General features: G+C 43.0%; 1 pseudogene; it reads right to left on the reverse strand.

The window, feature by feature from the left end:
• Positions 1-11,291, reverse strand: part of LOC146808544 (vomeronasal type-2 receptor 26-like) — a 60,427-nt pseudogene extending 49,136 nt beyond the window's left edge.
• Between the last annotated feature and the right edge of the window lie 16,087 nt (positions 11,292-27,378).

Genomic DNA, 27,378 nt, shown 5'->3' on the forward strand with positions numbered 1-27,378 from the left:
CAAACTGTCACCCAAAGAGGCCTACATGTGTGAGCTGTCCCTCACCCCCACTGTGACACCACCCCGCAAGCGAGCGAGGAAGTCCCCGGGCAGGGGAGTTGAGTTCCCCACCATGTCAACACCCTCCCCCAAGAGCGCTGCACCCCATCCCTCGGCCACCACACCCTCCGTTGGCCCTGGGGTATCTTCAGGTGCAGGGGTTACTCTGGACGCCCTGGCAGCAGTGTGCAGCGAGGTGCTCACATCCACCTTTGGCGCTGCCCAACCCCCTGTGGTGGAGACGTCCAGCACTGCACCCACCAAACCTACCCAACCCCCTCCTGTCCCTGCGGTGCCTGTTACTCCCACAGACGATGCCCCCAGTCGACAAACCTTGAGGTTTCTTTGTGCAGGCAAGGTAGGGGTGGACGCAGTCCCCTACGTCCACCCTTGGACTCGAAAAATGGACTGGCCATTGGCCTTTGTACATAGTCTTATTAATTTATTATTTTTCTGTGCTGAATAAAACCTTTTCTTTTACTTTCAACACTATTGCATTTCAGGTACTTGATGTTGGTGATGAGGCTCATGAAGTTGGTGTTCTGGTAATGTGTTAGGGTTCTGAGATATGTTTTGGTATGATGGTCATGAGGTGGACCATGGTATCTGTGTGCCATCACAATGTCTGTGCAAATTATCATTGGTAGTGTGTGTTCATTTCCTTTGGAGACATTGTCCCAAGGAGTGTTCCTTTCTGTGGCACCTGACATCGTCCCTGCAAACAGTTGCACAATAGTTGTGCTGACCTGTGTCAACATTTCCTTTGTTGGTGACGGATCCCTTCAACAATGGACATGCCTGCTCACAAATGTCTCCTGCTGAATCGTCAGTGCCATCCTTGCCAGTCACTGTACTTGGGTTTTTGGTATGTAGGAATGGCATCAGGGAGCAATTGCCCCTTTTCAGCACTTTGCATGTGTGTAATCACGGACTAACACACAAATGGTACTTGTTATGCTGGGTATTTGGGCACCTGACTCACAATTGTGGGCATTGTATCTAGTGGCATTGAACCCTATTCCTTCCATGAGAGACAACATCTTGGTGGCTGGACCAGCACCTGAATATTCCTATCACTCCTGGGATATGTGTGACAGTGTGTGTTCCCTTTGGCTATCTTAGTTTGGTATGCAGTTACATGGCTATACAGTCTGTTGGCATGACATCAGAGTGTGTATTGTGCTGCCACCGCCATGGGTGTGTATGCATGTGTTATATGTCCTCACACCCACATGTGGTGTGTCATGCAGTGTGTGTAAGACATCCATCCTCCTGGGAGTGGGACACTGCTGGGAGTCCTCTGCACACACCCCGCATATATCTGGACACTGCTGGGAGTCTTCTGCACCCACCCCTCATATGTCTGGACACTGCTGGAAGTCCTCTGCACCCACCCCTCATATGTCTGGACACTGCTGGGAGTCATATGCACCCATCCACGCACCCCCTTGGAGCTGTACACTGCTGGGCAGGACCTACACACACCCCAACATGAAGGTAACATGCTGAGCCAGTCCTCTAGGCCCACATTCCTGGCATATCCATAATTTACTGCTGCCGTAACGGGGTACGTGTGATATGCACCGTAACCACGCATGAATGCGTGGGTACGGTGCGTACCTGAGATGTCATGGTGTCGTAGGGACGCACCGTACCCACCCATGTATGCGTGGGTACGGTGCGTACCTGAGTTGTAATGGTGCCATAGGGGTGTTCATTCCTCTGTGGCACCTGACATCGTCCCTGCAAACAGTTGCACAATAGTTGTGCTGACCTGTGTCAACATTTCCTTTGTTGGTGACGGATCCCTTCAACAATGGGCATGCCTGCTCACCAATGTCTCCTGCTGAATCGTCAGTGCCATCCTTGCCAGTCACTGTACTTGTGTTTTTGGTATGTAGGAATGGCATCAGGGAGCAATTGCCCCTTTTCAGCACTTTGCATGTGTGTAATCACGGACTAACACACAAATGGTACTTGTTATGCTGGGTATTTGGGCACCTGACTCACAATTGTGGGCATTGTATCTAGTGGCATTGAACCCTATTCCTTCCATGAGAGACAACATCTTGGTGGCTGGACCAGCACCTGAACATTTCTATCACTCCTGGGATGTGTGTGACAGTGTGTGTTCCCTTTGGCTATCTTAGTTTGGTATGCAGTTACATGACTATACAGTCTGTTGGCATGACATCAGGGTGTGTATTGTGCTGCCACCGCCATGGGTGTGTATGCATGTGTTATATGTCCTCACACCCACATGTGGTGTGTCATGCATTTTGTGACAGACATCCATCCTCCTGGGAGTGGGACACTGCTGGGAGTCCTCTGCACCCACCCCTCATATATCTGGACACTGCTGGGAGTCCTCTGCACCCACCCCTCATATGTCTGGACACTGCTGGGAGTCCTCTGCACCCACCCCTCATATGTCTGGACACTGCTGGAAGTCCTCTGCACCCACCCCTCATATGTCTGGACACTGCTGGGAGTCATATGCACCCACCCACGCACCCCCTTGGAGCTGTACAATGCTGGGCAGGACCTGCACACACCCGAACATGAAGGTAACATGCTGGGCCAGTCCTCTAGGCCCACATTCCTGGCATATCCATAATTGACTGCTGCCGTAACGGGGTATGTGTGGTATGCACCGTAACCACGCATGAATGCGTGGGTACGGTGCATACCTAAGTTGTCATGGTGCCGTAGGGACGCACCGTACCCATGCATTCATGCGTGGGTACGGTGCGTACCCCTAGGGCACCGTGTGTGGGTACGGTGCGTACCTGAGTTGTCATGGTGCCGTAGGGGTACGCACCGTACCCACGCATGTATGCATGGGTACGGTGCGTACCTGAGTTGTAATGGTGCCATAGGGGTACGTGTGGTACGCACCGTACCCACGCATTCATGCATGGGTACGGTCCGTACCACTGTTGTCATGGTGCATAGGGGTACATGTGGTACACACCGTACACATCCACTTCCGTTGTTGCAGTACGCAGGGATTGCTGGACATGCCCCCCAAGTGACCAGTGCCAGGTGGTAATGTATGGCCTCCATATTATAGGTTTGGGTTTGAGTATGGGGTATGTTTCCTGCCCCTCACCCCCACCCTGGCCCCTGGGTGTTGTTCTCACCTTCTGCGGCGTGTGCGTTGGGTGCAGTGCACCAGGTCGTAGGCCCAGAGGACCGGGATGACAAGTACGATGGGGTTCATGGCTGTACGTCGCGTACCGGGGCTCCGTGGCATAGGGTTCTGCTTTCCCGGCAGTTTTTCGCTCCCGTAATCAAAGCGTGGTACGTAGTGACATCGGGACGAATCGTACTTGCTGGGCCGGAAAACGCTGCTTACATACGAGCGGACGTCGCGTACAAGCAGTTCCGGATCAGAATCGTTGGTATTTTTTAGCTGTATGGTCTTTTGTACGATTCGTACAGAAAAAGGCTTTCTGTACAAATTGTACTTCCTAGGTTGTAAGATGAGTTTACCTGGTACGAGTCGTACGGAGAAAACGCTGCGTACGACTATTCGTACTGCATTTTTACAGGATCGGAATCGGCCCCACAATGTCCCCTTGTGCAGTGGTCTAACTCAATTTTAAAGTCCATAACATAATATTGTCCCCACCCGATAGAGCTTTTATCTAAATTTTAAAGCTTTTATGTCCTAAAGTGTATCTTACACAGGGGCATATTATCAACGGCCAGCAATAATTATCACTGGCCGTGCTTAGCGATAATAATATTATCGCAGGCTATCTCTGGAATTTATCACCCTCGTAGCGCGTTATTAACAATGCGTTTCTCCACGGCGATAAAAATTCCAGAGATAGCGAGGTTATCTCCCTTTTGCAGGGAACATCGCTGGTTTTCCAGCGATGTTCCCTGCAAAACGGTGATAACCTTGCTGATACGACCCACAGGGTTGTATCAGCATAATCCACCCCCTATGTTAGGGATGGCTAAATCAGGATCTTAGCAGACGTTAGATTTTGGAGAAAACGGCCGTTTTCGTCAAAATCTAACGTCGGCTAAAATCATGTGGGCTGCCTTGTAAATATCGCACTGTAAACATCAGCGATATTTGCAAGGTAGTCCATCCGGGGTACGCCCACTAACGCCCACTTTGCATCTCATTGGAGATGCAAAGGGAGGCGTTGGGAAAAAGGGTGCTAACATGCGATTATGCATGTTAGTATCCTCTTGTAAATAGGGCTTTGTAAGACAAAAAAGTGGAAATAAAGCCCTTGTAAATATGCCCCTAAGTTTTTATCATTCCTTACATGTGTATACAGGGTGGCTTGTGAGATTATCCCTCCGAACCTACCACTCTATGATTTCACTAAAGCATTTTAATATTGTCCAAAACCAATTTTATTCCTACAGCCACAATTAGCAAGTGTACCTCTTGTTTGACCCTCTTGGTAATTCTTTCCACGTAATTGCACATATTTTATACATGCACTTCAATGAGGCCAACAAATCTGGAAATGTGTTGCCGTAGACAGTTTTATTAAATATAAAGATGATGTGCATGCTTTTGTGTAAGATGGAAGGATCCTTTTTACTTTTTTATCTTTTTTTTAATGAAATGTATTGTATGCTGTATATACTTTTATGGTCACATCGACCAAAATAAAGTTTTTCCTAAATGAACTGAAAATATTGTAAAATTTGATTCATATCATTTATGGCAAATGAATCAATATACCAGTGTCGAATACAGATCTCTTAACTGAATTAATCAGTTTGAGAAAGTTGAAATATATTGTTAAATCAAAAATATATGCTTAACCAAAACAAGAACCTTATGCATAGGGAAAAATAATTTTATTAAAACAATAAAGTCACTAATTAACCTGTGGTAACTGACCAAAAAAGCAATTAGGCTTCCCTTAGAGGCAATGTGGAAAGGATTTATTCTGCCTGCAAATAGCAATGAAGTAACATCACAACCAAAGAAAAATCCAAAACCAATTCCGATAAATACCATATATTTTAATAAATTATTTAAGACCAAAACAACAAAAATCCAATCAGTAGAACAGGATATATGCAATTGTAAAGGTTAAGGTAAAAGTAGTGCTTAAAAGCACGAAGTGCCAACTGCCGTTATCGGGTTGCGCCAGACCAGGGAAAAGTCACAAGTTGAGGCTGACCGCAATGGAGTGCCAGCAAGATATAAGGATTAGGTTAGACCCGCTGAGTAGTGTACCTTATATCTTTGGCTTGCGGCTGCGATGCAAGGTCTGGTATCACATTGCACCAGTTCTGATGACGGCGATGTGAGGTCTTGTGTTTAACTGTGTCGCGCTGCGTCTGTTCCAATGAGCAGATGAAAAGTGTTGTGGCCCTTCGCGTTGCTTTGCACCAGATTTGGGGGGACCATAATTGGGCTGGGAAGGCGCCTCTAACCGCCCTTCCAAAAGTCCAGGACTGGAGGGGCACCCGAGGGGCATCACTTGGGGGGTTAATACTCACGGCAGACAGAGTCGAGGTGCAGTGAAAATAGTTGGAGCTCTCATCAGGAGGACAGCCATCTAGCCTTTGTAGTCACTCTGGTGGCTCTGGGTTCAAGATGCAGGCCCAGTCATTCTCTATCAGGCAGGAGGGCAGCAGGGAAGCAAAGTAGCAGCAGGAGTGTAACACAGGCCCCTGCATCCCCCGCGGTGAGGGGGGGCCCCCCAGCTGCAGTGGGCCCCCTCAGAACAGAACTACGGTCTGAGGCTTCCGGATAAAATGCGCAGTGGGGACCCCTCTGTGTACATTGCAGGGGGGCCCCTTAAACTTTCGTTACGCAACTAACTGAGTAGCAGGACAGTGAGCTGTCCCACTTGCAACAGAGTAGCACAACAGTTCTCCTTCTGAGTCTTATACAAGTCCAGAAGTGTACTGAAGAGTGAGTCTGAAGGTTCTATTTTTATACCTGATGCATTCTTTGAAGTTGGAAAAGTTTCTTTAAAGTGCTTGGAATTACCTGCCTCGCTGACCTGGCTCCAGTCTGGCTGAAGGCTGAATTGACTAGTGTGACGTTAATTGTGTGAAGGTAGGGCACAGCCTATTGCTTTGCAAGTGGGGATGTGCTCAGCAGCCCTACCCTATCCTGCTAGTGATGACCAATCGAGGAACCCCAATCCCTCTATTTTGTGTCTGCCCATGGAAAATTTGCAAAGCCCATCTGCCATATATAGCTAAACCCCAACTGTCAACTACACACAGTCATGTGACCCATGAACAGGTCACAGGCTCCAACTAGGGCAACAAAATAACAACATTCTAAAAGTGGCATTTTCAAAATTGTAATTTCAAATAAGACTTTACCATTAAATAGAGTTTAAATACAAATGTCTAAGACATCAAATATGATTTCCTATCTGTTCCCAATCAAACGTTACAACTTATCCACTGTAATATTGTAACCCAATGTTATCCTATGGGAGAAGTAGGTCTCACAGTTAGGAAAAACACATTTGTGGATTTGCTCGCATCCAGGACATGTAAAACCTAAAAGTACATGTCCAACATTTTTATTGAAATGTACTCTGTCCTATGTTAGGTGTGACAAGTGTAATAAAAGGTGAGTTTAAGGTTTGGCAAGGGGGTTGTTTTGCCAAATCGAATTGACAGTTTTAAACACAGGCTGCAATGGAAGACTTGAGAAATGTTTCAATGGGATACTTAAGTGAGTGGCACAATAAGTGCTGCATGCCAACTAGTAGCACTTACATGGCCTAAGTATATGATATACCACTCTACTAGGGACTTATAAGTAAAGTAAATAAAATTGCCAATCAGGTGGAAGCCAATTTTACCATGTTTTTGGGAGTGAGCACAAGAACTTAAGCACTGGTTAGCAGTGGTGAATTGCAGATAGTCCTAAGGCCAGCAAAAAAAAAACTAGGAGGGTGAAGGCAAAAACTTGGGGAAGACCACCCTAAGGCTGATAGGTCCAACACACCCCTATTCTGCACTGCCAAGGATTGCTAAAATATTTTGCTACACTGCTTGTTTTTGGGGACAAAAAACACCTGCAAACTTGTTTTACCGCCTTTCATGATTCATGTCAAATTAAATTACATTTAATGAAAATGCCATGTTCTGCCCATATTATACTTAGGCCTGAAATGTGCTTGCACTTCTGACGTATTATGGCTCCTTTTCATATCGGCACTTGTAAGCAAGGACTCACACATGACATGTTCGGACTCTGAGAAATGTATGTAATCTGTATCTCTTAAAGGTCCTCTCTGTCCTTTTCATGAGAAAGCTCAGCACCTGATGAAACACATATCATTTTTATTGCTAGTTATGAGATGAAAATGCATAAAAAGAGAAAAATTAATTTTTGCTGTCTGGGCCTGGCTGTGAAGTAAAAGAGCCACACAGGAGCATGGTTCACAGTGCATCATAAGACACACTGCAGTTTCAACAGTCACATCTTTATCACCACTCATACAATTCATATCACTTATATTACACACATAGGGCCCGATTCACAAAGGAAACTGAGACGAAAGTCTAACTTTATGACTTTAAGTATTCACAAAGGGCATTTACCAGTGGCAAAGTTAGACTTCTGCCTCAGTTTTGGTCTCAGTTAAGTTTAAGACCAAAACTTAAGTTTAACTAAGATAAAAGTGTAAGTTCACTACTCGTGAATACCCTTTGTGAATACCAAAAGTCATAAATTTAGACTTTCATTGTAGTTTACCTTTGTGGATCAGGCCCATTATTTATAACCTTCACCTTACCAGCTTCAATCTTACCTCTTGCACTACTCACTTTCCTCCCAAAAGTCTCAGCCTATTCGATTTTCTGTAACTTGTCTGCATCCATCCACTCACTCAGCCATTCATCCTTTCAATTCCCACTCCTACCATTCACCTTTTCAAAAACAAATACATGCCCTCACTCACTTATTATGTATTCATGCCATCAGTTACCATTTTATGCATATTTACTTCTAGAGAAGCTAGAACTATTGGTTTTGCAAATTTTTGCTTGATATGTCATCTAAAGGTTAACCACTGAAACATACTAATAAAGGGCAGGAAACAGGCACTTGTCAGGCAAGTGATGGATTTCTGAGAGCTGGAAAGTGTAGACTCCACACAAGTGATATTTTGGTGAATTGTACTGAACTAGTGTGAAGTGATCAGTGATTAATTTGAGAAAATAGGTGTCGGTGGAGACCACCTGCACTCATTTTTGGAGATCAGCACTTATTTTTCCTGAGCAGACATTTCCTGAGAGCAAGAGGGAGGAAAACATCCAAAGGGGAAAGAATGAGGAAAGGAGGTGTCAGCAGGAACCTGCAAGAGTGAGTGAAAGAGGCAGGGAGTGAATGGCAGTGGATGAAAGATTCATGAGGTGGATTCAAGTCTATGCGGTCTTGGTATGCCACTTGCCAACATTTAATAGCACAGGACACTGGCTTCTGAGCAGAGCTTTGGGTACACACATTCATTCTATTACACATTGATCACTGTAATGTCATCTCTTTCCTTTTAATTATCTTAATTTGGTTAATTAAAACCATACCAAAAAAAATATAAAAGCACAAGTAGCATAGAATTATAAAACAGCTAAAAACATACAGAGAATACACAATCATTATACAGACAGTTTCTTTTTTTAATCTAATAGCACCACTAAGATCATTGAGAAAGCTGAACAGGTAACTTCATTTGCTGACATATGAAGATGAACAAGGGCTGGTCAACTGAGTAAATGCAGAGATTTAAGAAGTGGTTTCAAAGAGTGTTTACGAGTATGAAGACAACATTTATGAACCCAACCCAACTGCAGTGTATACTGGACAGAAACAGCATCAGATGGACAGGGTGCTAAAAAATCTCAGCCCCAAGGAAAACTTATAAAAAGGTGCCCACGTCCCAGCCTAAAATGTGCCAGTACGTACCTGGGATAGGTGTACTTCACCCTATAGAGACAGTGTTCAATGTTAGCAACAGTTTTTAAAAGAACATACAACCACACTGACTGGTTCCCCCCTATGTGCCCATTGAAGGGCAAGGAACAAAGATTTAACCCAACAGTTATCTTTTTTATGACAGTGCCAGGATTTAAAAAAAGGCCAGGCCCAAGTTCAGCACTTACTTATTTAATACATTGGGACCACAGGACCTTTAGGGCACCATCTAGAGAGTAACATTTTGAAATTAGTAATCTATCCAGCTGGGTCCCAAGACTGTCCCACATTAAGGTCCAAAGCACTAATGGGCAGAGTGTGATAGAATCTTCATTATGCGGCAGCCTGAGCTCTTCACGACAAATCAAAATAGATAAACTAGGAGATGAGGAGAGCAGGTACCTACTATACCCTTTCCCCTATCTTTGCAAATTTGCCTTGTCAACATAACCCCAGATCCTCACCTGATTCCTTGCAATGGAAAGACAATTACTAGGGTAAATATCAAGCAAGACTGTAAGAATTGTAGATCATAGTTTGGAAGTACAATAGAACATAGCATCTATAGGCCTAGAATATTGCTGTCTCTGAATAGCCACTAGGTGGTGCCAACTACCAGATCTATTGAAGGGGACTCCTACTAAGTAAAGATGTGTGCCTTACTAATTGGTTTATCTTTAATTTTAAAAGGCTTGACGGTCGCACATTTTGGATCAATCCTCAAGAAAAAAATCAAGATGATCTGAAAACACAAAAATCTAGTATTTTCTGTAAACCATTAGCTGAGCAGCAGGTCGGTGGGAGCACACTGCATTACACCCCAGCACTCAATTGTCCCCAGTTCATCATGGAAAATGCCTTGCATGATAGCACTTCAGTAGTAGTCTGTAATTGTTCATCCTTGTTGGCGCAGGCTGTCCTGTATAACTCTAGACTTGTGTTTCTGGACTCCTTCCTTCATCAGCATAGAGCAACATTGGGGTTGCTGTAAATGCTGCCAAAAGTTTCCCCAATGCATCATGGTAAATGCAGTGCATAATAACACATACTTCAGTTGTAGTCTTAAATTTTTCACTCTTGTTGTTGCAGCCTATGCTGTGTAACTACGGACAATTCTTTCTGGATTCATTCCTTTATCATTAGGGAGACAAATTCAATTTTGGGGGTGCTGGAAATGTTACCCAAAGTCTTCTCAGTTCTCTGAATCTGACAAAATCCCTTCTCATCCCTATCAATGGCATCTGCCTTCAAACACAAATCAAGGTCTTGTGTCCATATTTCAACTTAATGCGTTTTCCCCTTGCTTCTCTTCTAGCAACGAATCCTCCATATTCAACATTAATCCCTGCCTTTTTGGTACTGAATGCATCAACAGAGGACGTGTCCTACCAAATATGGGGGCATATCAGCAACAACCGGCGATAATTATCGCTAAGCGCACTTAGCGCTATGATAATTATTGCCGGCTATCTCTGAGATAGCGTGCTATTAGCAACGCTTATCTCAAAAGCGATGAAAATCCTAGCGCTAACTGCCTAACGTGAGATTATCGCTGGAAACCCAGCGATAATCTCACGAAATGTGGTGTTAGCTTGTTGATAGGGCCCCACAAACTTAGCCATGATATCCACCATCCATAGGATATCATGGCTAAGTCAGTCCTGAAGCAGGCGTTGGGAAAGTAGCGATAACAGGGCTTATCGCTACTTTTCTTGCCGCTATGCTTCATAGCGTGGGGCTTGATAATAGGAGAAATGTCGCTTAGCGACATTTCTCCTGTCATATCAGGTCAGGAACGCCCACTTTGCATCACATTAGAGATGCAAAGCTGGGCGTTGAGAATCTGGGCGCTAATGCAAGGTTTCACGCGTTAGCGTGACCTTGCTAATTAGGCGATAAAATTATCGCCGCTTTTCGGCCGAAAACGGCCGCAAAAGCGGAGATAATTTTCTATTGCCGCCTTGTAAATATGCCCCATACTTTCTCTGAGTGAAGAAAAGCCTTTACCCCACCTTTGCAACCATCCTATTGCTTTTGTAAGCATCAATGTCTTACACATGTAACCAGCATGGAACATTGCTTGCAGAGATGTGTCTTTTCCCAATTCATCTTTCATTTTCTCAAGTTATGTGGTATATCAAGGAAATTCATAAATGTTTGAATCATTTTATTGAAAGAATTACAGGCTACAAAACTCACCAGGGACAGAGATTTCCCCCTGAGCACAGGGGACACAGTGAAAGCAGCAGACAGGTTGTCCTTGAATGCCAGCTCTTCTGTACCCAGGAAGGCACTCCTCACTGCAGACAGAGTGTGGGATCTGAAGGACAAAGACACCAGTGCTACTGAAATACGTCACACAATGGGTACATTGCAGGGTGAGGAACAGAGAAAGTCATACAAGAAAGGAGTAAATGCATAGGGGAACATTCAGCAATGATGTCACAAAGTTTTTTTTTTTAATCTCAAGTATGTTTGTGTAATGCCTATTATTAAATACTCTGAAGGTACTAATTAAACCTCCACAATCAGAATTTAGATATTGGAATTGAGATTTTAGATGTTGGTGCAACACTGAATGCTGCACTGATTACGCTGTTACGTCTGGCCTGTTTGTACAAGTGCACGTTTTGCTTCTTCGATGGGGGAGAGAGGGAGAAATCTGTGGAGAGAATAATGTGTGTTTTAGGGACTCCGTATATTGCAGGAGTCACCACATCAATTTTCTTCAGGAAGTCCCACTGTGGATGGTGCCACTGCACACCTTAGTAGGATTCCCCCTTGGGGTAAACGAGTTGCTCCACTTGAGAATATCAGATCCCAATTAACTCCAGGGAGAGACCATTAATGGTTATCTGTTGTTAGCTACTCTTCCAAGTATAGCTTGGGGCAATGCATTTTTAATTCTTGGGTGCCACAAAGAAACCTATGAGAGAGGCTCCACACAAACAGCGATCTTAAGAGGCATGTAAGCGATGACAACTAACTGCAAGTATATGTAATATAGGCCCAGGGACAACAATAATATTAAATTAAATCTCTTACTATGTCCCCCAAGAGCTTTAAAAAATCGTCACAGTGTGGCAAGACCAAGCTCATAAGACTGGCCTTGGATATTTCCTTTGATTAGATGCAATAGAATTACTGCACAGCATGAAGGTAAGACATTAAGAAAAATTAGATGAACACCCACATGTCGCTTGGTAAAGTAAACTACATTGAAATTCAGAGAGCTTATTCCATTAATGTTGGCTTATAGAGCTGGATACAGGTGTATCATAAAGCGAATTCCACATCAGATCAATAAGGAGCGTCTGTCTTGCAACGCATTATATTTCACAAAAGTGTCATCACTATTACCTGCAATCTACGAGCCACAGACATGTACCTATCGGTGTGAAGACACCTTTCTCTGTACAATAAGGTGCCAGATGATAGATATCTTCTTTTTTCCTTTTTCTTTCTTTTTGTTTCCTTTCGCACTTCTTTTTTTCTTTTTCTTTTCTACTCTCCACTCTTTCTCTCTTTCCACCCCTTTTCCCCTCTTGTTCCTTTTCCACACTTTCTCATACCTTTCTTTTTCATCACTCAGGCTTGTGGCATGGAACAGCACTTTTTAGCACCCTTGAAGGCACTACAGGGTAAATACAGATAAAAATGCACAGCATGGTGATCACTTTTTGGGTTACAGATGAGAACACCTGTAAGGTCTTTTGCACCAAAGGATGCCATTCATTATAATTGAACTAATCGTTGACTTAGTTTACCCCGGGCAGTTCCCTCCATAAATGCACAATCAAATATTTTTCATTATTTCACGGCAAACCTCTGTCCACACATTTGGAAAGCAAACTACTAACAGTGGTCCTGATGAAGGTAGGGGTAATGCACATCCACCGAAACGTGCATTGGCTGTATGTGGGAAACAATAGTGGAAAATGGAGTCAATCCACAGTACTACCAACAGTGTTTGTCATATGAAAAAGCAGATGTTTCTGTAGGATTGTTGTCTGTGTGTGAGTGTGTTGCCTGTGCAATAGTGTCCTGATTGGTGAAAGTGATTGCTTGATGGTTTGTTTTTCTTTGGGGTTACATGCATGAATTTATATAGTAATTTTCCATGTCTTTCTGTGTATTTATTTAGTATATAATATGTTGTTGGTTTATGTGAAACATTAAATGTTTCTACCAAATTGACAATTGTAATTACCTGTACACGTCTACACTATTTGAACAAAAAAATTACACAATGGTATAAAATCATGAGAAAATGTTGACTATATGAAAAAGAAAAAAACATTTTTTAAATAAAAGTTAATTAATGTTGTACAATCAGGAATGGAAAGACTACTTGTTGTGGAACAGCCCATCATGAAGCACCATAGCAGCATAGGTCTGACAAGAGTGCTTGGAAGAGTATTTATGGTGTAAAGGAAGCCATAAAGAAAATGCTGCAAACTGACGAAGAAGTCACATATTGTCAGATTAAAGAAGTACTAAATCTCAAGTTTAATCCAATACCATATGTTGATTGAATTCATCTTCAACCAAGAATGCCAGAAAGTGGGTGAGACCATTCATGGAAAGATTTGACACACTCATCAAACATTGTAAGTTAAATGAATGAAGAAGCTTAGAAGAGCTGGGCGCGCTAAATTCATTTTCCTGGTCACATACAGCCCTGGCGACTCCATTCGCCAGGGTCCGTTCATAACTTCATTGGGAGAGAAGCTGCGCTGCCCCCCCACCCCGGACTGATTACAGTCAGAGAATCCATCCTCCAGGGCCAGGCCATTGAAAATATATAAACTTAAATGGGTGAGAGGAGACGCAGTGTCCCTCTCCGTGGGCTGATTTCAGACCTTGGTGACCCCATCCCTGGGGCCTGCCCTTTAAAAATGTATAATTTCAATGGGTTGGGGGCCACCCTGCCCCCTTTCCCGTACTGATTTTAGCCCCAAGGACCCCATCCCCTGGGGACGGACCTTTAAATATACGTATTTTTGATAGGGAATGGGGATGTGTGGCCCCCCTCACAGAGTCAATTACGGCCAGACCCCAACTCTGGAGCCCCGCTATAAATGCCACTTCCCAGGGCCGATTTCAAAGGTGGGGACCCCATCCTCCGAGGCCCAGCTATAAAGGCCCCCTCCCTGGGACAATTGTGGCCTGAGGGACCGCATCCCCTGGGGCCTGTCCTTCATTGAATATGGGATGAGGGCTGTGAGGCCCTCCTCCCTGGGGCTGTCAGCTCCCACCAAGCAAAAGCAAACAGCTAACTCCTGAGGATAGGAACTTCGGAGGTAGCAGGAGCTGGCCCTGGGGGTTGGCGGTCTCCAGGGCCATCCATGGCTCCATGAGCGGGGCTGCATGGCCTCACTCCATTGAATTATTAAGCCCCGGGGAGGTGGTGGTCCCTCGGGCTGTGGGGGAGCCACGTGGTTCTCCAAATTTATTTACTGTAATTTGCCCCAGAGAGGTGGTGGTCCCTGGGGACGGTTTTTGTCTCCCTGCACTTATTTAATCATATTTGCATGTGGGGTTGGTTTTCCCCAGGGTGCTTGAACACAAATTTTGAGAAGTGCCCTGGGGGGTGACAGTCCCTGGGGCTGCCGGTAGGCCGCATGGGCCCCCACATTCATTTATACATATGGGCCCTGGTGAGTAGACGGTCCCTTGGGCTTTCAGAAGCCCAATGGGGGGCCTGTGTACCCCCTACTATTTTTATAGTATGCCCCTGGGATTTGGCCTACCCAGGGGCTATAATAACAAGCATTGGAAATGCAATAGGTCTCGCATTTGTTGGAGCTGGAGCTATTGGTATTGTAAATGGCAATGTTTTGTACTTTGAAAAAGGTCTTGTGTTTGTTGGAGCTATTCACATTGTAAATGGCAATGTTTTTTATTTATCCTTAGAGTTCTATATAGCACAAACTTAACAGCCTCTGTTGTGAATTTCAATTCATCAAAGTTTTGTGAGCCCTGAAATTTGCACAAGTAAAGTGCTAACAGTATAAATATGGGCACTGTTTAATAAACGAAGCCACTGCAATACAAGAGCAAAGGTGACCGAGTGACTGCTTCTGGGTTTACGGAGTTACTTACACTCACTGCCCGTTAAAGCTAGCTAGCCCGCTACTATGAGTTTATCATACTTAATGCTATGTTTTCTTATGTTATGCTATGCTATGTTTGCTATGCTATGTTTTGTGTATGCTATGCTATGTTTTGTTATGCTATGCTATGTTTTGTGTATGCTATGTTTTGTTATGCTATGCTTTGTTTTGTTATGCTATGCTATGTTTTGTTATGCTATGTTTTGTTATGCTATGTTTTGTTGTGTTTTGCTATGCTATGTGTTTTGTTAGGCTATGCTATGTTTTGTTAGGCTATGCTATGTTTTGTTATGCTATGCTATGTTTTGTTGTGTTTTGTTATGCTATGCTTTGTTATGCTATGTTTTGTTTTGCTATGCTATGCTTTGCTATGTTTTGTTATGTTCTGTTATGCTATGCTATGTTGTGTTTTGTTATGCTATGCTTTGTTATGCTATGTTTTGTTTTGCTATGGTATGCTTTGCTATGTTTTGTTATGTTTTGTTATGTTATTTTTTGTTATGCTATGCTATGTTGTGTTTTGTTATGCTATGCTATGTTTTGTGATGCTATGCTATGTTTGTTGTGTTTTGTTATGCTATGCTTTGTTTTGTTATACTATGTATTGTTTTGCTATGCTATGTTTTGCAGTGTTTTACTATACTATGCTTTTTTATGCTATGCTGTGATTTGTTGTGTTGTGTTAAGCTATGCTATGTTGTGTTGTGTTGTGTTTTGCTATGCTATGCTATGTTTTGTTATGCTATGCTATGTTTTGTTATGCTATGCTTTTTTATGCTATGTTTTGTTTTGATATGCTATTCCATGTTTTTATGCTATGCTATGTTTTGTTTAGTTATGCTATGCTATGTTTTGTTGTGTTTTGTTATGCTATGTTTTGTTATGCTATGCTATGTTTTGTTATGCTATGCTATGTTTTGCGATGCTATGCTATGTTTTGTTTTTTGTTATGCTATGCTTTGTTTTGTAATGCTATGTTTTGTTTTGCTATGCTATGTTTTGTAATGTTATGCTTTGTTATGCTATGCTGTGATTTGTTGTGTTGTCTTATGCTATGTTTTGTTGTGTTTTGCTATGCTATGTTTTGTTATGCTATGCTACGCTATGCTTTTTATGCTATGTTTTGTTTTGATATGCTATATTTTGTTGTGTTTTGTTATGCTATGCTATGTTTTGCTATGCTATGTTTTGTTATGCTATGCTATGTTTTGTTATGCTATGTTTTGTTGTGTTTTGCTGTGTTTTGCTATGCTATGCTTTGTTTTGTTATGCTATGCTATGTTTTGTGATGCTATGTTTTGTGATGCTATGCTATGTTTTGTTATGCTATACTATGTTATGTTATGCTATACTATGTTATATTTTGTTATGCTATGTTATGATTTGTTATGTTATGTTAGGCGAGGCTATGTTTTTTATGTTATGTTATGTTTTGTTAAGTTATGGTATGCTATGCAATGGTTGTGTTTTGCTATGCTAGGCTTTGTTTTGTTATGCTATGCTATGTTTTGTGATGCTATGCTATGTTTTGTTATGTTTTGTGATGCTATGCTTTGTTTTGTTATGCTATACTATGTTATGTTATGCTATACTATGTTATGTTTTGTTATGTTATGATTTGTTATGTTATGTTAGGCGAGGCTTTGTTTTGTTATGGTATGCTATGCAATGGTATGCAACGCTAGGCTATGTTTTATTGTGTTATGGTATGTTTTGTTATGTTAGGCTATGTTCTGTTATGTTATGCTGTTATTTTATGTTAGGCTAGGCTATGTTTTATGTTATGCTATGTTATGGTGTATTAAACTACTGTGGATTTTATAACATCCAAAAGCTGATGAATGGAGCGGGCTTGCACGTCTTTGGGCTTGTGCGCACTCCCCTCCCTCCCCCACCACAGTACTTTGCATTTTGCCCTGTGTCTGTGTTTAGTTATGCTACGTTTTGTTGTGTTTTGTTATGTTATGCTATGTTTTGTTATGCTATATTTTGTTATGCTATGCTATGTTGTGTTATGCTATGCTATGTTGTGTTATGCTATGCTATGTTTTATGCTATGCTGTTTTGTTATGCTATGCTTTGTTTTGTTATACTATGTTTTGTTATGCTATGTTTTGGGATGCTATGCTATGTTTTGTTTTTTGTTATGCTATGTTTTGTTTTGCTATGTTTTGTTATGCTATGCTATGTTTTGTTGTGTTTTGGTATGCAATGCTTTGCTTTGTTTTGCTATGTTTTGTTATGCTATGTGTTGAGTTTTGTAATGCTGTGCTATTTTTTCTTATGCTATGTTTTGTTATGCTATGCTGTTTTGTTATGCTATGCCATGCTTTGTTTTGTTATGCTAGGCTTTGTTTTGTTATGCTATGCTATGTTTTGTGATGTTATGCTATGTTTTGTTATGTTATGCTATGCTTTGTTTTGTTATGCTATACTATGTTATGTTATGCTATCAGTGTAAGCAAAGCGTGAAGGCGATACACTGAGGACAAATGAGTGTGTGGCAAAGGAGCAGAGAGTGATGTAAAGTTAACTAAGGACAACATAGGAGGAAGGGAGAGATGGAGAAACATGATGCAAGCGTCGATGTATAGTCATGAGCGAGGAAACATGAAAATCTGCTGCGCGCTGACCACACACGTGCTGAAGACAAAGTTGAAGAAGCACAAGCGATTATCCTTACCATTTGTCTTATTGTGCCTTTACATTTATTTACATGCGTTGGAGGACACGCGCTGTAGATGATATGAAATGAAAGTACAAGCGATAATCCTTCACGCTTGGCTGCATGCTGTTAGTTGAAGATGGGTAAGACTTCCCTTGAAATCGGAACAAGCGCGTATGAATCAAGGCTCAGCAAAATAAAAGAAAATCAAAGGCGGTAAAAGGCTTGAAAAGTTTGTAGCGGCGAAAGTGAAAGTAATCGAGCAGAGCATCAAAGGGCTGGGTGAGAAGGGAGGGGGAGTGCAAGGGTCAAAGCAGCTAAAGTGAAAGAAAGCTATAGAGAAGGGAGGGGGGAGTGGGAGCAGCTGTGCACGTGCATGTGATCGTGCACTCAAGGTTTAGGCCAGCCAAAACTGTGGGTAGCACTTTGAAAATCCCACATACAAAATGTCTCTTCGAGCCTTTGGCTCGCGAGACCTAAAAACAAGCACACTTCATGGTTGAAGCATTGACAGCCAATCAAATTTCAGCACGGAGCCACCCAAGCCGAAACCACACATGTCTTAACCACGCAGCCTTTACAACGGCAACGTCTTTACATCGCATGCCTTTACAACGCATTTCAATGTAAAGGCATGTTTAGTAAAGTTCTATCTGTGGTAAAGATCCCACTGAGCCCCCCTGCCCTGAGCCCTAAAATTCATGCGTCCTGATTTGTAGTCTACCCACCCCATCCCTGTTAACTACCCTGACCCCCTTTACCGTAGCCCTAAAACCCAGCCTCTGGCACAAAAACACTACCTCAACCGCACCACCCCCGCTGTGATCCCTGAAAATTGTGCCGTGCCCTGAAAACGGCCCCTCCCTCCCTGCTCAGATCCCTAAAACTCAGCCCCCTACCTTAAAACCTACTCTGACCCCTACCCCCAGCCCTGAGCCCTAAACCCCCTCCCCTACAATCTAACCCCCCACAACCCTAGTCCAACTTATCACAATGTGTCCAGGACCTTCCTGCAGCGATCCTCTCAGTTCTTCTCTCTGCTCGCTTAGACAGCTAGAATGCTGACTGCCTTAACCAAGGCAAGCGTTGCTCAGTTTGTGGGGAAACAGCATGCCTGGAGGTATCAGGAAGGGTAGTTGGACCCCATGGACCCTCAAGAGCCAAGTACGGCAGGAGGCACGTTTACAAAGTGGTGGAGAAAAGGACGTAGCCACCGAAAACCTGTCAGCAACCCCTCTGTGTGGGAATTACTGGAGATAACTGGAGGGGTAGTTGTCCCCCAATGACACTCAAGAGCCAAGGGGACTTCATCCCCCATCTAGTAGTGCACTAGGAGGCACATTTCCAGTGATGGAGAAAGTGTTAGTAACCGCCCACAACCTTTCAGCAATCCTTCTATGTGGGACTTACTGGAGGTAACCGGAGGGGTAGTTGGCCCCCAAGGATGTCCCTGGGGGCCAACTGCCTCTCCTTTTACCTCCAGTAAGTCCCACACAGCGGTATTGCTAAGAGATCTTCACTGGCCATACCCCCTTTCTCCACCACTTTGCAAACGCGGCTCCTAGCACAATACTGGTTGGGCTAGGAGCCTTTGGATGGGATGGACCATAAATTCATTTTTTTAAGGTCTTATTCTTGGTGGCTGTTACATCTGCCTGTCGGTTTGGTGAACTGTCTGCCTTACTATGTCAAAGTTCTAGGTTTCTCAAGGTCTGATTCTTCCCGATTTCTTTCTGAACGCCTCTACTGCAGAGAAATGTAGATTGCATTTGCTGTTAAACATGCTATCTTGGTTTACCTTGACAAATCTAAGAACTACAAGAAATCTAATTCTTTAGTTATCACGTTTGGAGTTATAGGGAAGGGAAAGAAGGCGTCCAAGATCATATTGAGTTGCTTGGTCAGACTACTGCCTTGGCATATACCAGCACTCATCTACCTAATCCTGCTGATCCACAGGGCCGTTCCACAAGGAGTATAGTTTAGTCCTACTCATCTTTGACCCAGTAATTTGTACCTACCCACCCTGCCTCTCATGTGGCATTTTATTTGCAGGCTTGGTATTACAGGAAAGATTGGGGGAGGGCTATGCTCTTATAGTTCCAAGTGGAGCTGGGTATGACTTAGCAGCATTTCCTGCTTTGTTTTCCTGTCCTTGGATTGGGTAACTAACCTCATGATTAATGACTGGGTCAAGGAAAAATAGGACTAAGAGTAATGAATATAACCAGTATGTTATCAGGTCATTCCATCTGTACAGGGCCTTGGGTACAAAGTGGGAACAACCCAACAATTAAGCATTTCTAGTGACCCAGCGTGAAGTGTGACCAAGATATGTGTCTGATTCTGCTTTTTTAACCTAGCTCACTTTACATTCTGGGACCAGTAGTTGGAACTTTCCCGTTACATGAATACGCAAAAACATCTTGTATGCCAAAGCAATTGTTAAATATACACAACTGCCTGAGACCATCATACGTGACATATGACCTCCTGTAATCTGATTAGGCAAGGGCCACCTTATCGGGGCCTTGCTCAAAAACCCATTGTTTAAAAGGACAAGCATCAGTGGTCCCTATGGCAAAAGCTTCAGCCACTAGGTCAGATATCATCTCCTGAAATTCAGTACGAGGTAGAGGGACCACCTCTTTCTCTTGAGGAGGGATGGGCATAAGGTTGTTTTTTGACACGCTCTAAATGCCAAGTTGCCTCTTTTTGCGAATGTTCAGATGAGAGATGCAGGCTGTCTTTATATTCTCCTCCCTGGCTAACGCATCTTGGTGGGAAAGGTTTACAAAGTCCCAAACACCTGTTGCACCATTATACAAGCATGGACGGAGTGGTGTAGAACAGACCACCACACTTTCCACTGCCCATGCTCTCCACCTCCAGCACACAAAATGGGAGACACAGTTCTCATAATTCCATACTGACAATACATAAATTAAACACACCTGAACAGCAGGGACAGGGCAAATGTCTCTGGAGGAAGCACAGAAAAATGTGTCTCCAGAAGGTCTGTGAGTAGGTTATTGGAAAGTGGGTTAGAAATGGAAGAAAGGTACTTCTAGGAAAGCATAAGTCTCTTGCCTTCAATGAGAGATGGTAGCTGCCTCATGGAAAGCATTCCTCCTTACATATCTCAGGACTAAGATTCTGCAGTTGAACCAAGAGGTAATGTATACATTTATGCTTTTGTGATCCTTCTTAAAAGTTCATATACATTTTCATTAATGTACATGGCAAGATGTCTTCGATGCCAATGAATTTATGTGAAAACCCGTCCTCACCTGGTTGCTGTTGGCCCACAGTATGTTCTTTGTGTTGACATGCAGTTCTTCACCTTGTTTTGAATCAAATCCGCCCACATTAATCAGTCGGATGCCGTCATCATCAAATACCTGTACATTGGAGATGTCAAAAGCACTCACCGGATCTCCGTTCACATCAAAATTTATGTCACTACCAATATCGAGCGTCACATTGATGTTCTTCACATAGTGGAGGACCTGAGAGATTGGAAGACAAACACAGAGTCTCTCTGACATGTTGTAACCACCACTGGGACATTTGAAGAATTCTCAAAACTTCTGAGTCAGGTCAGTTCTTGGACGGAGGTCTGAGAGGGCACCATGACAGACTGATTGTTGTTCAGAGGTGGGGAGGATGCAAAGGTCCACAAAGTATATGTGAGGCAATGTATTAAAAATTAGGCAAGTTATGGGGTCCTAGAGCTGGACTTTGAGGTGGGGCACCCTCTTTTTAAGACAGTGACGACAGCTAATCCTTCTGCCTTCCCCGTGCAGAAATTGACACAGCTCCATGTGAGCTAGGCCCTTTGCCCACTTTATAGATTGTATTTTGAGAATGTGGTCCAGAGTGAGTTTGCGTGCATGATTGGCTGAGTGAACGGTAGCTATCTACTAGATTCCAGTGTCTGGTGAGTGACAACATGGGAGCTGGATTTGTGTGAGGCTACCTAAGGTCCCCACTGGACCTGGGAGTCTGCACGCTATACACCCCTCTAGCGCCTGCTACTCATTACACTTACCTCTCTTGGAGGTATGTAGAGGCCCCTTTGAATTCACCACATTTCCCTGGACAGAGTGATACTAACCACTCTACTAATCCTGCCGTTATCTGACTTCCTTTGGTTTTTGGCCTCATCTAAAGCTGACGCATTCTCGTTTGACCCACTTTACCTGGCTCAGTAAAGGCTACCATCAACATTATACCTTTATGCCCTGATCATATAGTGGTCATGACCCTTAAGGGTTGGGGCAGTACCCCAAGACTCAAAGGTTGTACAATATCCTATTGTCCAGGTCTGGCCAAAACTATTTAGTGCCTAGACTAGCACAGTTTTCAAGGATATTCTGTGAACCAATGAAGACATGTTAAGAAGAGCCTATGGTCCAGACATAGGACTATGTCAGAATAGGCAGAAATGTGAGCCGAGCCAGACAAAACCATTGCTGCATTTGGCCTGTAGGAGGAGAAGGATGAGCCTGCCTGAGGGAAAAGCTTGACTTCATCTTCTCAGGAGGTGTGGCTTCTAGTCAAGTGAAGAGACCCCAGTTGACTGGGAAAACCTGTGATAAACAGAAATTGGATTACACCTGCCCAAGGATCACATGGTCAACACAGCCCAATACTCAGGATTCGTCCACTGTTGCACGACATTGAGGCCCAGCAGAAGATATGTTACCTATCACTCTTGCAAGGATACGTTGTCTTCATCCCTGCCTCCTCCTAAAGGCACAGGAAGTCTGTAGTCACCTTTCAATAGTGCCAAAACATCTTCAACGCTTTTTTGATTTCACCTCATGGAACGGGAATGCAGTTTTACCAGGAGAAGTTTGCAGGGATTGTGGAACTATGCACCTTTTGGCTCTAGGTCCTTCTGATCTGGAGACATTGCCATTTTAAAGCCTCCCAAGCCATCACTAGCCCAGGGCTTGTATAGTTTTCACATTTCTGTGGTGGGCACCAACGTTCTGTTGGTGCCCCACCACCAGAATTTCCTAGTGGTGATTGGTTGGTTTTGAGCTACAGGCCCGCAACCATTTCAACAACCTAAGTGGCTTTCTAGGAGTACTAGCACCTAGCCCAGCTAGTACACACAAATGCTAGCTCAGTAATGATAGCACTAGTTGGATTCCTGTGGACCATGCCATAGCACAGATCATGGGCCACTGTACACCACCCTCGTACCTTGAGAAGAAATTATTGCTGTTTATCAAGTTTAGATGGCATTTCACTCTGTGGGTGGGGGTAGTTCACAGCACCAGAGAAGGTTTTGTAAAAGGTGCACCACACCCTTGTTAACATTCTTCCATCAGTAACTAAAACCAAATCACTGCAAGTCATATTGACTGTATTTCCGTTTGAACTGTAGTAACAAGAATGTATAGCCTTTTAAGTGTAGCATTGCATGACTGCTTTCGTGACCCTCTTTGGTTATCCCATCCTTTTGCAAGGAGTGTTAATTTTGGACTCCGCTGAAGTGCACAGCCATTAGAGGTCTTTGTAAACACTGTCTATTGCATAACATTGGCCTTAGATCCCCATGTTAACTGTGTTAGTGGTGTATGGTGCCTAAACACTGTACTATCGTTTGAGATTGTATCTCTGGCTAAAATGGTGGAAGAGACATCTGGTTTTCTTTGTTTTATGTGTATTATATTTTTCCTATGTGTAATAAAATACTTATCCAAAGAAAAACATTGCTGTAAAGGTAAGCGTATTGACTAATCTTGTTTCACTGTATTCTGATTGTTTAAATCTAAATCAACTCCTTCAATAAGGAGTTGATTTGCAAATGGCTCTGAAAGGCAATACTTGGACATTACATTTGAGGTCAACAGTATTGTAATCCTAGGACGCCACTTGTAAACAACTCTAATAGTGACAATTGACAGTAACACTTGACTGCCCAGGCACACAAGGAATAGGGTATCACATTGATTGGCAACTGGTGAAGATCATTGGGCACCAGTCTTTGGTTAACCTGATACCAATTAATAAATGCAGCTCATATGCATAAGACTATGCACAAGATGGTGAAAAGCAAATGGAGAGAGGCTGCAGAATATGTACAGTGCCACAGGCTTAAACCTACATCACAAGATAAAAAGAGGAAATATTCAGAAACACATTAGAATCTTAGGGCCATGTGTAAAAAGGTAATTTTATTGATTTGCTATTTGGTAATCGTAAACACCTTGTGTCTTTGACACATTTTGCAATTCCCAGTAGGTCGCGAATAGACCTAGATAATGAATATTGATGCAGTAGTTCTCGGTTTGCGACCTATTGGTAATCACTAAATTCCCAGGGATGGTGACCTGCTAGGGTCAGCAGACCACCACATCTGTGATTTCTTTTAAATAAAGCAATCTTTGTTTAAATACAGCCAGTTTTCCTTAAAAACAGAATGCATTTAACTAACTAAATGAAAAGTTTTTTTAAGAATACACATTTGCCCGTGGGACTACTGGCCGCTCTTAAAAAATGTTTTTACAAATTTTCACAAAGGAGTAAGGGTCCCTTGGAGACCCTTCCCATTTGCAAATGGGTTGCCACCTACTTGATGTATGTGATAAAATGAGAATGTTTTGCGACCACATTTTGGGTGCAAAACATTCACACAAACCACTGTGATTCGGTATTAGGAAGTGACGCCCTTAACAGACCCATTCGTAATACCGAATCACAAACCAAATTTTCGATTCAGTAATAGGTTTCTGAATTGCAAATAGTGCTTTTTACATGTAAAAAAGCCTTTTTGCATTTGCTAACGGGACCGTTCTGTGACTCTCCCATTTGCGACTACGAAAGCCTCTTGACTTGTACATGTGGCCGTTTGTTCAGTGATTAGGAAGTTTCTAGCAGCTGGATAGTGGCAGTGAGAACACTTTGGTGGACTGCCCTTGTAGACTCTCTAGCTCATGGACACTCCTCATTATCTCTAGGGTCATGGCACTGTCTGCCCCATCATTTCCATCAAGCTCACCTTCTAGAACCTTTATGATGCAGAGAGCTTGAACTAGACCTCCAAAAGGCTAAGGAGTGACATATATTGAGGCACACCCACAGCTTCCATATCTGTGACAAAATAAGCCATATCTTTTTAGTGTATGACATCAGTGATGATATAAGTGAAGACATCACTGATGACCTCATCCAAGAGGGTGACGGTTTGGTATACACTTATCAAACTGAAAGGTATTTTGTAACCATTATTTTGAGCAAAATATGTAGTTACCTTTTGTACTGCTAATGAGCATAAGTTCTTCCAACATGATTGGCCTTCTAAAGAGGCTAGTGTGTCTGAGGGAGTGGGCTTCCGTAAAGAGTTCTTTATGTAAATGACAGAGGCTGTGCATAGCTGGGGTTCAACCAACCACATAAAGGGGCTTAGGTCTCTGGAGGGAGTTGGCTCTCCCTGAAGAGCCCTTCACAGGGTCAACAGTGTGCATAGTAGAGGCTTGGACTTCTAATACAGCTTACGTGTCTGAGGGAGTGGGAGACAGGATAACTATTTTATATAAGTAAATAGGTTCATGTAATTTACGCTTCATGTTATTCTGTGCCATTTAGTACCTATTTACATATTTGAAAGGCTGTACTGGTTTATTGAGTAAATTGAATGGTTGGGTGGGTAATGCCATCCATGATGTCATCATAATGGCATCAAGGATGTTATTTGAGATGTCATCAATGAGGTAATTGAACATATGATTGTTGTAGTGTATGAGGTCATAAACAATGCATTGCATTGGCACAAGGTATAGGTGGCTTGCTGATCGATAATTATAAAATTTGAGTGGGGTTTGATTTAAAAAAAATCACTATACGACTCTCATTGTCATCTAACTATAATGTTTCTATGACTTTTCCTTTTTTTGTGAATTTTCCTTTTTTTTTTTATTTCAGTAGATTTTTATTAAGGTTTTTTTTTCTCCCCAAAAAACCCATGACATATAAACATATAACGTAACACATACATAAAACAAATAACACTTGGATGCGCTCTGCATCGCATGCTGTAACAGGGTCGCCCGCTTTGGTAGTACAGGTTAGGTTACAATTAGCCTGGTTACAATTAGTCTGTTTTGGCTATCTTCCACCCATTGCACTCTTACGGTTCATAGAAAGCACAGGGAGTGGCAGGGACAGGAGGCCAGAGCAAGAGAGAGAGAGGACTGCACAGGATGAGAGCTAGCATATTTGCTATTGTCTATTGTGAGTTGCTATCTGACTAGCTCTACTGGTCCTATTCAGGGCGGCTCATACAGGTTTAGGTGTTTGTCCAGTGTTGCCCACATTTTCCTGTTGGGCTGTCTCCAGGGCGAGTCTCGTAGGGCCAGTGAATCCGCTCCTCTAAGGTATGCCACCCAGTTGAGCCCACCTTTAAACTTTGCCTTAGAGGTGTCTTTCCAGTTATTGAGAACCATTTTTATTCCTGCTGTTAGAAGGAGGTCGAGTAGGTCTCTGTCTTGTTGGGTGTCTGCATCTCTCCTAATAAAAGCAGTTACTAGGGTGGCAAACTCAGTTTTAAGGGTACAACCTAGCATATTGTTTTAAAAAGGCAAAGATCTTTTTCCAGAAAACCCTGAATTTTGGGCAGTAGTATATGAGATGGGCCAGGTCCCCTTTTCCATTGTTCCAGTTCCAGTACTGGTCACTGAGGTTCAGTCCCAAGGATGCCAAACGCGATGGGATCCAGTAAATTTTGTGTAGTGTCCAAAACTTTGTCTGTGCTAGAACCGGGGATATTTTGCCTTGCGTGGGGGATGACCATAGCGCCTGGATCTCATTTTCGTTAAGTGAGTCCCCAAGCTGGGACTCCCAGTATCTGCGTGCTTTTTCATTGATTTTGGTTGGGCTAGACCTTAGGAGTCTGTAGAGATGTGATACCTGGTGAGCTAATTTATTAAGGTTAGACATGTAGTGAAAGATTGATGGCTTGGTAGTGGAAAGTTTCGCTTTGGTCAGTGCTGTTTTGATTTTTAGAAAAGTATATTATTCTATGTCTGGTAAGTTATATTTGGTTTTTAACATGTTGAAAGTGATGGGATTCCCTCCCTCTTCAAGTTGAATAGGGTGGGAGATCCCTGTTTTCCCCCATGAGTTGGATGAGAGCGGCTTGCCCCTGTATTTTATTCTAGCGTTTGTCCACAGAGATTCCCATCTCGAGTTTTTTATTCTGTAGAGCGTTCCTGGTGTTTTTGAGTATTGGGTTAGTTGTTAATGACTGTCTGTTGGTAGTTAGTAGGGCTAAGGCCACGAGGTTATTTAGTATGGCTCTCTCCAGTTTCAGCCATACTGGAGTGTACTCCTGGTCGGGCAGGATCCAGTAGCTTTCCTGTTTTGCTAAGAAAGCTATTTGGAAGGTTTTAAAGTCTGCTAGGTTTAAACCCCCTCGAGTTTTCCCCAGTCTTAGTTTTTTAAGGCTCATCCTTGCTTTTTTGTCTCGCCAGATGATGTTATTCAGCAGCTTGTCTATTTTGCGATGGAAATTGTCTGTGAGTACTAGAGGGAGCATGTTTGCCAGGTAGTTGACCATAGGGGTGACCATCATCTTTATTGTTTCCCCACCAAGTAATGAATTTGGGAGA

Source organism: Triturus cristatus, chromosome 8 (genome assembly GCF_964204655.1).
Source record: "Triturus cristatus chromosome 8, aTriCri1.1, whole genome shotgun sequence".
Classification (NCBI taxonomy): domain Eukaryota; kingdom Metazoa; phylum Chordata; class Amphibia; order Caudata; family Salamandridae; genus Triturus; species Triturus cristatus.